Source organism: Homarus americanus, unplaced genomic scaffold (assembly GCF_018991925.1).
Source record: "Homarus americanus isolate GMGI-L3 unplaced genomic scaffold, GMGI_Hamer_2.0 scaffold37448, whole genome shotgun sequence".
NCBI classification, from domain to species: Eukaryota; Metazoa; Arthropoda; class Malacostraca; order Decapoda; family Nephropidae; genus Homarus; species Homarus americanus.
The window spans coordinates 1,170,285-1,182,296 of NW_024716097.1; the positions used below are offsets into that span (position 1 = coordinate 1,170,285).

A 12,012-nucleotide genomic window follows, 5' to 3' on the forward strand; every position below is an offset into this window, starting at 1 on the left:
ATCGATCATCTTACCGTCTATCATCAACTCTATCCTCTTATTTCCGTCAGACTGGAACTATGTCGCGTGTGGTTCCCTGTATTACTCGGTCTGGTGCTGCCATTTATGAGTTGATACTACAATCAGAATCATCTCATGGTGTTATGAGTTTTTCTCGGTGTGATGTGACTGTGTGACGAGTTTCTTACCTGTATCTCTGTGGTGTTGTTTATGTCGTGAGATGATCAGGTGTTTATGGTATCGATTTAGTTAGGGTGTTATTCCTCGGTTTGTTTACGTCAGTTTAGGTGCCTCGTGTACATTTAGGTAAAAAATGTGTGGTAAATATTATTGCCTGGTGAATACTATTTCTGTGAGTGTCAGAGTGGTTACCGAATCAGTAGTTTTTATTCACGATAAAGTCAGGAACATGATGAATGAGTAAATCAATACAAGACGACTAGAGTATTAGGAAGAAAAAGTTAATATCATTGGTGTTCATCGCAAACATTGTCTCATTCGGTGTGTTATTTCAGATTCTCATCCATGGATATCCGTCAACAATTTAGTGTTCACACCGAGTCTCAACCCACCACCAACTATCTCTCGAAGAAGGAGTCAAATCTGCTAACCATTTTGTCTGAGGAGTGAGGCGACGTATACGGTTCAGGAAGGTGCAGAGGAATCCGTCTTGGTCATGGCCAAGGTAAGAGAACAAGACTTATGTTTGATTATGTTGTCTTAGCAACAAGTATATAAGTGTGGAAGGGGAGGAGGAGTAAGTATAATGAGTGTTACCTGTCCTGGGTGTTTGCCGCGTCAGGTAACAGTGCAGTCCTGAACGATTTACCTGTTTAATTGGATAAATAAACATACATTCAGTAAAATCGTCATGCAACTTTACAATGATTTAGCATGTATAGAGACAGTGCAAGTACGTATAATGTACATAGACTGTAGATATGTAATTTATGTAGACAGTACAGGTAGACAAACAATAGTAAACACTAAATCGGTTTGACCAACTGTTAGCCCAAGAAAAACTATTATATCCTTATTAACATGAAGGGTTAAACTCTCGTCCTTAAAGGGTTAAACTCTCGTCCTTCAAGGTTTAAACTCCCTTCCTTGAAGGGTTAAACTCTCGTCCTTGAAGGGTTAAACTCTCGTCCTTAAAGGATAAAACTCTTCCTTAAAGGGTTAAACTCTCGTTCTAAAGGTTTAAACTCTCGTCCTTAAAGGGTTAAACTCTCGTCCTTAAAGGTTTAAACTCTCGTCCTTAAAGGTTTAAACTCTCGTCCTTGAAGGGTTAAACTCTCGTCCTTAAAGGAGTTAAGCTCTTGTCCTTAAAGGGTTAAACTCTCGTTCTTAAAGGTTTAAACTCTCGTCCTTGAAGGGTTAAACTCTCGTCCTTAAAGGATAAAACTCTCTTCCTTAAAGGGTTAAACTCTCGTCCTTAAAGGTTTAAACTCTCGTCCTTGAAGGGTTAAACTCTCGTCCTTCAAGGATAAAACTCTCGTCCTTAAAGGGTTAAACTCTCGTCCTTGAAGGGTTAAACTCTCGTCCCCGTTTCTCACAGCCCCAGGTACTCGTGACAGCGGAAGTAACGTTACCAAACAAACACTCGGGTTTTTTTTATTCAAAGTCGTACTAAGAAAAGACACAAGTGAAAAGTTTAGTGAAGTTCATAAGGACATTATATTAGTCCCTGTGTAATGAGTTGCCGTGGGCGGCCGCACCAGCTGCCCACACAAGGTCGCTACATGTAATATCTCGCTCGTATTTGTAAGACTGTAAATAAATTATTTAAATTTAATTCTTTCCAAATACGAAGAAATACTTTGATTTTGAATTCCGAAAACAAAAATAAATGTGCACCTCCCCTTACATAAGAGCCCCCCGGAAACAAACACTGACCTGTGAGCAGCATCTTGGCCCAAAATATCTTCCACTATTTTTCAAGTCTGTAAACTTTACCTACCTGTTGAAGCTGACCTAATTATCAGACACCTAATACTCAATATTTACAATTGGAAACGAATTATTTTACGGAACATCAGTATATTTCACCTGGAGATTAACCACCCGAACGCTACCTAGGGGTTGGTTAGGATAGAATAGCTTTAGGGGGATTAACTCTCATTGAAATAAACTGGGGCGGGCAACGAATCTTCAACTGAGTCGTTTTAGAAAATAATATCACTCTACCTTAACTTTCACATATTTTTTCATACGCAGATAAACGATGCTGAAATGTTAGCGTCTGTCTTTACCCAGAGGCAAACATTTCTAAACTAAACGTCAGCTGCCAGATGCACAGTCTGTGTATATACTTTGGGTCTCAGACATAAACCAGAAGCTCACCCAAAGCGACTCTTAATAATATTGACATTTTATTAGCATTAACGTCTGATCATCCTGTTGTCAAAATATCTACAATAAATATCTTGTTACGAAAATGATCACAGTACAAAGCCAAACATTGATGGTGTGGTGGTGTATGTTTAGTGTTGACCATACCCACCCAACCACACCCAACCCAATCACACCCAACCACATCCAACCCACCACATGCGCCCAACCCAACACCACACCACATCAACACACTACACTACACCACACCAACCTAATACGTCACACCTACACACCACACAAACACACCACACCAACCTTACACATCACACCTACACACCACACCAACCTAACACATCACACCTACACACCACACTAACACACCATACCAACCTAACACGTCACACCTACACACACCAACCTTACACGTCACACCAACCTAATACGTCACACCTACACACCACACAAACACACCACACCAACCTTACACATCACACCTACACACCACACCAACCTAACACATCACACCTACACACCACACTAACACACCATACCAACCTAACACGTCACACCTACAATACACACCAACCCGGACATGTAAGTGCCCTAGGTCCTCTCAGGGGTGGTGAGGTCAAGGCTGAAATAAGCGGGAGTGGTGGGGGTGAAACACAAACTCTATGTTCAGGAAGCACTAAACACCTATAATCATTGAACCAACCTTGATCTTTCACCAGGTCACCAACCCAGAGAAAACAGAGGATACCAAGCAAGCCTAGTCACTATAAGAACATAAGAACATAAGGAGTCTGCAATAGGTCGGTTGGCCTGTGCATGGCAGCTCCTGTCGAGAGTTACTACCACTCTCTATCATCCATGAATCTATCTAGCCTCCTTTTGAAACTTTCCAGAGTTCCCGCACTTACTACAAAGTTGCTAAGCTTGTTCCACTCGTCCACCACCCTATTTGTGAACCAGTTTCTTCCTATCTCCCTCCTAAACCTAAACTTATCCAACTTGAATCCGTTGCTCCGAGTCCTATCCTGCTCGGATATTATAAGAACTTTATCTATATCCCTTTATTGATTCCTTTCACCCACTTAAATACTTCTATCATATCTCCCCGCACTCTTCGTCTTTCTAGGGAATGCAAGTTAAGTTTCTTTAACCTATCCTGATATGGAAGGTTTCTAAGTCCCGGAATCATTTTTGTCATTCTTCGCTGCACCGACTCTAGTGAATTTATATCCATTCTATAATAGGGGCACCAGAACTGAACCGCATAATCGAGGTGCGGCCTGACTAGCGCAAGATATAGCTGCAATAAGACCTCTGCACTCTTGTTACTTACACTTCTAGATATAAAACCCAATACTCTGTTTGCCTTATTTCGAACATTAACGCACTGTTTTCTAGGCCGTAGGTCCGGGCTTACAAGTACCCCTAGGTCTCTTTCACAAGTCGACTTCTCTAGGTTGATGTTGTTAAAGCTGTATACATTATAAGTATTTGTTCTTCCAATATTAAGTACGCTGCACTTGCTGGTGTTGAATTTCATTTGCCATTTTTCAGACCACCCCTGCAGTTTATTTAGATCCTCCTGCCTGTAATGCATTTGCATCCTGCCCTGAATTAATTTGCCGCCCTATGCATCCGCAAACTTGCTTATGTCACTGCTGATCCCAGTATCTAGATCGTTTATGTAGATTATGAACAAGAGTGGGCCTAGTACTGACCCCTGGGGAACCCCACTGGTTACACGGCCCCACTCAGATTTAACACCATCTACGCTGACCCTCTGCGTTCTGTCGGTGAGCCATGATTTTGTCCAATTTAAAACTTTCCCCTCGATATCATGAGCCTTAATTTTTCTCAGAAGCCTCTGATGCGGTACTCTGTCAAATGCTTTGCTAAAGTCTAAGTAAATAACATCGTAATTTTTGTCATTATCTACTACAGCGGCATGATGTGTGTGTTTAGTTGTTTCCTGTACATCTGGTGACTCGTAACAATAGGATAGGATAGAGTCAGCACCTAGAAGTTGGTTTAGTCATTATTTGTATATAGGTAGCTTATGAAATCTCGACTCATGTTTAATAATGTAGAGCTACAATTAAGTGTGTGTGTGTGTGTGTGTGTGTGTGTGTGTGTGTGTGTGTGTGTCATCCAGGTGTTGGTGGTGTAACTTGGTTAACTTAGATGTTACGAATTTCATAAGACAGATTTCATATGACCTGTAAATTCGCCCCCGCCCTACCTTACATAACTTGATGATTAAACACCTTAAAACTATCTAACCTAACGTAACTAGCCTAACTTACCCCAACTTAACCTAACTTAACCTAACCTACCCAACCCAACTCCCCAGATAGCATTTGAATATTTAACCAACAGATGAAATATCCTTAGGAAGTGACTAATCTTCAGCTAACCTCAATAACCCAAACTTTCCCGCTTCCGGTGATTGAAGAAAGAGGTGTGGACGCCGGTATCACATAACGTAGATTAATTTCATGTCAGCGAGTAGAAATTTCCGGCAACCAAAATAGGAACTTGCTCAAGGCTGGGGTGCGGCCTTAGGTAAACATCGATCCATCGTCAAACCTAAATACTTGTTATCAGTTTACTTAGTTGTTCTATGTGCTTCCCGGTAGAGAGAGAGATGAGACAGACGGAGACAATAGATAAATAGAGACAAGTGAATAGACAGACAGACAGACAGACAGATAGATAGATAGATATATAGATAGATAGACAGATAGATATAGAGAAAAAAGTGAATAGCTAGATAGATACAGACAAGTGAGTAGATAGACAGACAGACAGACAGACAGACAGACAGACAGACAAATAGATAGATTGAGAAAAGTGAATAGACAGATAGATAGATAGTGTATTTCAGGAACTTCAGTAATTGCAGTGAATGTGGGGGGGTTTTTCGTGTCAGGTATAAATATTAGGATTTGTCATGAACTTGTGAGAAAAAGTACAAATAAATATTATGAACAAGACGATTCAACATTTTAGTCTGTTATTCTCTGTGTTAAGAGTAGTACCACGACCGTGAGATTTCAATCGTTGCTCTGCTATTTCTGAGGATGTCAGGGTGTAAGGATGTCAGGGAGTGAAGGTATGAGGGTGTGTTAGAGAGTGAGGGGTGTGGGGGTAAGGGTGTGAGGGAGTGAGGGTGTGAGGGTGTGAAGGTATGAAGGTGTGTCAGGGGGTCAGGAAGTGAAGGTATGAGGGTGTGAGGGAGTGAAGGTATGAAGGTGTAGGGGTCAGGAAAGGTATGAGGGTGTGTTAGAGAGTGAGGGGTGTGGGGGGTAAGGTATGTGAGGTGAGGGTATGAAGGTGTGTCAGGGGTCAGGAGGAGGAGGGTGTGAGGGAGGAAGGTATGAAGGTGTGTCAGGGTGAGGTCAGGGTCTGTTAGAGTGTGAGGGGTGGGGGGTAGGGGTGAGGGAGTGGGGTGTGTCAGGGGGTCAGTGAAGGTATGAGGGTCAGGGTCAGGGAGTGAAGGTATGAGGGTCTGTTAGAGTGTGAGGGGTGTGGGGGTAGGGGTGTGAGGGAGTGAGGGTGTGAGGGAGTGAAGGTATGAAGGTGTGTCAGGGGGTCAGGAAGTGAAGGTATGAGGGTGTGTTAGGGTGTGAGGGGTGAGGATATCAGGAGGTGAGGGTGTCAGGGGGTCAGGAAGTGAAGGTATGAGGGTGTGTTAGGGTGTGAGGGGTGAGGATGTCAGGAGGTGAGGGTGTCAGAGGGTCAGGAAGTGAAGGTGTAAGAGGGGGATTGTGTAAAAAAAAAACCCTGTTTAAAACCTGTTTATCTCTGGTCAGTCTCGTATATAGTATAACATAACCACCAACAAACTAAGTATAGGTCAAAGTTGTGTGTATCTCCCTTACATAACCCTGATGTAACATAATACATCAGGGTGCGGTTTCCTTCCTTTGTTATGGTTTACAAGATCTCAGTGTCAACAAAGCAGTCCAGGTCCTTTGTGCAATCTGGTACACCCTCTAAAATATTCGGCACCCGTGTCATATTGTATCACGCTGTAAGGGTACCGAATAATTTTTTTAGTGGGTGTACATGTACTGTATGTATCGTGCATGTATACATATGTGTGTGTGTGTACAAGTATCATGTACAATCAAAGATAAAAGTCGTGTCATGCTTTTGTCCGAAGATTAAATATAACTCGTGAAACATTATGAGAGCCCTACCTCAAGGCAGAGCGCACATGTATACATGCACGATACATACAGTACATGTACACCCACTAAAAAATTATTCGGCACCCTTACAGAGTGATACAATATGACACGGGTGCCGAACAATTTTTTTTAGTGGGTGTACATCAGCCTCTTACTATGCGGGAAAACCAACCACACAACTACGTGATTTAAATGTACAGCTACGTGATTTAAATGTACAACTACGTGATTTAAATGTACAACTACGTGATTTAAATGTACAACTACGTGATTTAAATGTGATGCCCTGTTGTTATTTAACGGTATTTTTAGTATTTTTTTTTTAGCTATATAGGACAGCGAATATCCTCAGCAGAAATACTCGGCACGACAAGGTGTGGCTCACAGGATCTCAGTGTTAACATAATGGTTAGGTGTACATTAAGGACGTTAGTCAGTTTCAAGGGCAGTCAACCAGACGTTCAGAATTTCCCACACAAGGATGTCGAGTTTCTTAGTGATTACAGTTCATACTTTCTCCCTCTCTCCCTCATTCGCTGTTACATATTCTCTTTCCCTCATTCGTTGTGATACGTTCTCTCTCCCTCATTCGTTGTGATACGTTCTCTCTCCCCCATTCGTTGTGACACGTTCTCTCTCCCTCATTCCCTTGACACGTTCTCTCTCCCTCATTCCCTTGACACGTTCTCTCTCCCTCATTCCCTTGACACGTTCTCTCTCCCTCATTCCCTTGACACGTTCTCTCTCCCTCATTCGCTGTGATGTTTCCTATTTTTTCTCTCCATCATACAGACTTCACCCTTGAGAAACAGACGTGTGTGTGTGTGTGTGTGTGTGTGTGTGTGTGTGATGGTTAACAGTACTAAATTGATAAGTATAGCCAAAAATAATACGAATTTACATTCCTGAAATTTATTTATACATTTCAATCTCATTCAAAAGCACATGGATAAAACTTTATAATTATCATATAGTAATACATTATATATTTTGGGGGTTAATATAAACATCTGGTTACATCAAAATACCTAAATCACAGGACTTTACTTCTTGGCTGTATAATGAATGACTAATGGAAGCATGATAAGAGTACAGGTATGTGTAGTCTTGTATATATACAGGTTACATAACATATAACACAAGTAATCAAGACTTACCACGTCATGTCAAGGTAGTTAGTCAGTTAGTCAACCAGTCAGTCGAACAATAGGTAGTCAGTCAGCCAGTCAGTCAGTTAGTCAGTCAGCCAGTCAACCAGTTAGTCAAAACAGTTAGTCAGTTAGAATTACTATTTAAAGACCCTACCCAGGTAAAAATATAGCACTCCTCAAAGTAATACCATTATGTAACACACCAAATTGCATTACAAATTTTTCTTCATTACCACATAAATAAACAATAGTAACAAGAACACTGGCAACAGCTTACAGCCTTTTGACAACAGCTTACAGCCTTCTGACAACACTAACAACAGCTTAGTTGCACCATTGACTTCAGTTGAGTGTGGTTCATATTTTCCGTCTTTGGTGCATTCGGGTGACAGCAGAATTATCTAATATATTTCTTGAAGTCATGACATATCACATTCTTAAGCTTACTTATACATTTTAGTTAGTTTTCTTTACCTAACCTAACCTAACCTATTCTAAACACGAGGTAATTACTGTAGCTACATTCTTTCAACTAACTTAATCTAACTCCCTTGTTTTTAAAGAAAGCATACTTAAGAATCGAACATAAACAATTATTTTTTTCCCCAGTAATATATTTTCTTCTGTGATGATAATAGGAAAACATGTCAGGGCGAGAGGAAAAAAATAACAAAATTACAGATGAAAAATGACAAAAATATATATAAGATAAATACATTGTGGCAGTAAGAGAAATATTTATAACTTTGCACTAGAAGTATTTGTGTTTTTTGGTTATATTGTTTTCATTGTTTATATAATTATTAATAGGTAGAAGCTTGTTCAGTGTTTCATCTCTATTAGTAAACATTTGGACATGATTCACTTTGCTTCACACTGTTTCATCTCTTTTAATAAACATTTGGACATGATTCACTTTGCTTCACACTGTTTCATCTCTTTTAATAAACATTTGGACATGATTCACTTTGCTTCACACTGTTTCATCTCTTTTAATAAACATTTGGACATGATTCACTTTGCTTCACACTGTTTCATCTCTTTTAATAAACATTTGGACATGATTCACTTTGCTTTACACTGTTTCATCTCTTTTAATAAACATTTGGACATGATTCAGTTCACCTTTCAATTTTCTTTTGTTTTTATCTGTCTTCTCACCAAGGTTGTCTTTGACGTCTTGGACAGATGTAATTTGATATATCAAGAATGTAACGTTATCTTATCAGAACTTAATCACGATCGATGTTATCAGATGTAATCACACCGCTTTGATGACATTGAAAGGGTCCTTCCTGTAGTTTTCAATGGCACATGGGTTTAAAATTCAGAAGACAAACACAGACAGACACTCACATGGGTCTATTTACTTCAACTGAAAATTTCCTTCCCCACCTACGTGTTATTTCTAGTTCTTAGGCAAGCAATGTAGGTGTTGAACCCCAAGACTAAACTTGAGGTGTTTTAATGAGCGCCAACATATGGTAAACACACACGTCTCTTACATAATCCGACATCTCCATATATTTCCTCAAAATAAACTTGAAGCAGTGAGTTATGTGTTACGTGAGTGACTGTACTCCTTCCAGGGTTGTTTATAACCGTGAACTCTCTAAGAACACGTCACTAATGAGAGAATATCACAGCCAAATGAGCCAGGAACAATGACATGATCTATCACATTGATTACTTAACACTGTCGTTCCTGTACTCATGGTCCTGTTTAAAGTCGGAGCGAAATATTGTAACAGTCACAAGAACACAATATGCTTTCGTTGTTTTTCACGGCTTTACTTCAACACTTGTAGTAAAACCTCCAACACTTGCTTTCATTCACACTTGTAGTAAAACCCTCAACACTTGTACTAAAACCTCCAACACTTTATCTTTGGCTTCCAACACGCGAAAACAAACACTTCACTGTAACAGCTCTAAGGATTCCATAAAGAAATTAATACTGTCACGCTTTGTGGTGAGAAGGAAACTGTGGGTGACATTCACACTTACGATGAATATCTAGTTTCATCCGAGAATATTGTTTCTTATCGTCTTTAGAGTAATATACCTTGAATTGCTTCTTCTTAACAGTACCGTTCACTGGTAGGCAGCTCGAAGTCTCCTCGCCCAGAGTATCCCCACAGTAGCTGAAGGAGTTGACGCACCGCTTCACGGAAAAAACATTCGGGTATAGCTGGTAGTCGTGAAGCTTTGACTCAGGTCCTAACATATCCTTGACGTAGAACTTTTGTCGTATAGGTTGGCAACCCATCTCTTGCAGGTGTTTCACTTGCCTTTTGATGGATTTTTCTGCCAGGGTGTGGTCCTTGACTTCGAAATCCGGTACAATTGTGGCCAACGAAGCGGCCAGAACCAAAAGAAGAACCACCATGGAAGACGATGATCTCTTGACACGCATCTTGTAAGGAGTACTAATAGATAATTTTCCTTTCAACTTGTAAGAATGACAGCAAGAGAGGAGGAGCACCTTGCCCTTGATCAACTACCCCATTTTGAGGCAGGATACAGAATTCTGAGGTCGACGGTATACTGGAGCTGTCGAATCTCCTCCTCTAATGAGTGTATGCCGGAGCTGGCGTACGTGCTCCTCCAGCGACTCTCGATCAGTAACTGCGGGAAGACTAGGCCAACAGGCAGGACTCACCACGCGGAAACATTTGACGTCATGGTATCTAGACCGTAAGTGTTGACACCTTCCTTAAACTAGCATCTATTATAGGGAATAAAAACAGTTCATAGCTTTATCACACGTAACAGCCTTCGATTCAGTGAATAAAAGAACATTATGCATAGTCACGTGTTCATGAATATTTATCGCACTGTATACAAGATATTCTGAGAACGTTCTATCAAGCAAGGAAAGCTCGATGATGTCAGTGTCGGAGAATTTCCGTGTATTCGTTAAATTGTTTAGGTAATTAGCTCCAGTTTGAGTAGACAGACAGACAAACAGACAAGGACACAGATAGACACAGACAGACACAGATAGACACAGATAGACACAGACAGACAGACAGACAGACACAGATAGACAGACAGACAAAGATTGATACTTATTTATTCAGTACTTACCATACAAGTTTAGTATTAAAAACTGTTCATCAACAATAAAAGAAAATCAAGATAGATTCACTTCCTAGATGTTCAGAATTAATCTTCTGTGTAAATTATCTGAACTGGGAAATACTGGTGACATACAAAAACGTGTCATGATTGGGAACAAATGCTCGAGCGTGTTTATTCAATGACGTAATCCCTGGCAATAAATCATGATTTATCTTACTCAGTAACATTATAACAATTGTAAATTTGGTTAACTTAGGTTCGATTTAATGGTGGATTCTAAAATAGTCGTCTCGTTTAAGTTACTATTAGGGCAGTGGTTCTCAACCTGGGAGCCATGGCCCCCAAGGGAGCCACGGCAAGAATTTAGGGGAGCCACGGCGAGCTGTTATAAATTGTATATTTCCAAATAATGTTGGGACTCTGAATTAAACAAAACCTGTTACTTATTTTGACTTGGCAGAAGAGAATTTTCATTCTTTTTCTTGTCATTTTGTTTAATCATAACGACAATACAATTTTAATATTTACAAACTCTGGTGCCATTTTTTTTTTTTTTGCGGATTATTTAAGATTTCACAGGTCCAGTCCCTGTCTGTGTGACAGGCGCTGGACCGAGCTGCTGAAATGACTTGTTCAGTAGTGTCCGTGTGTCATCCCTTTGCTAGTGGTGATAGGACCGAATTATCTCAGTCTGGCCTGGGATACCATCACGAAAACAGTGGCGTGTATTGTCTCTGAACCGTATATTGTGTTTGAGCTTGACTCAAGCATAAGGTACTCCGTAATTGGTGTTACTTATTTTGTTTCATAATTCATGTGGTCGCTGCTTTACGTGGGTGAAATATTTGTACACTTCCTTTATTAATTATTTCCTTATTTATTGGTGCCATTGTTGTTCATACTCGTTCTTTACTTATATAATCCTACCATTTTTAGTGCTAAATTGGTATGACTCACTATTCTTCTCATTCTTCCAAGTTGGGCAGTGCTTGTCAAAGGAGGCGTGTTCTTGCATACAGGAAGTACACTTCAGCTTGCCAGCTTGAGTGTGAATGTTTACTTGTGTGCATGTTTGTGTATGGCTGTGTGTGTGCTTTATGTGTGAGTGCATGGGCGTGTTATGTATGTGAATGTGTGTGTGTGTGTTTGCCATTCTAACTCTTGTCCTATTTATCTGTCCTTCTTTATCATTCTTTAGTCTTTATCACTTGTCTGTTTGTCTGTTCTGGGAGAAACAT

At 40.3% G+C, this 12,012-nt stretch overlaps 1 long non-coding RNA gene across 1 annotated transcript in view; it reads left to right on the plus strand.

The window, feature by feature from the left end:
• Positions 1–431: 431 nt before the first annotated feature.
• The window catches only part of LOC121858034, a 38,398-nt gene continuing 26,817 nt past the window's right edge, over positions 432–12,012 (plus strand). The window contains exon 1 of the long non-coding RNA XR_006087325.1: positions 432–685. This is a non-coding gene — a long non-coding RNA (uncharacterized LOC121858034). The remainder of the gene's footprint in view (positions 686–12,012) is intronic.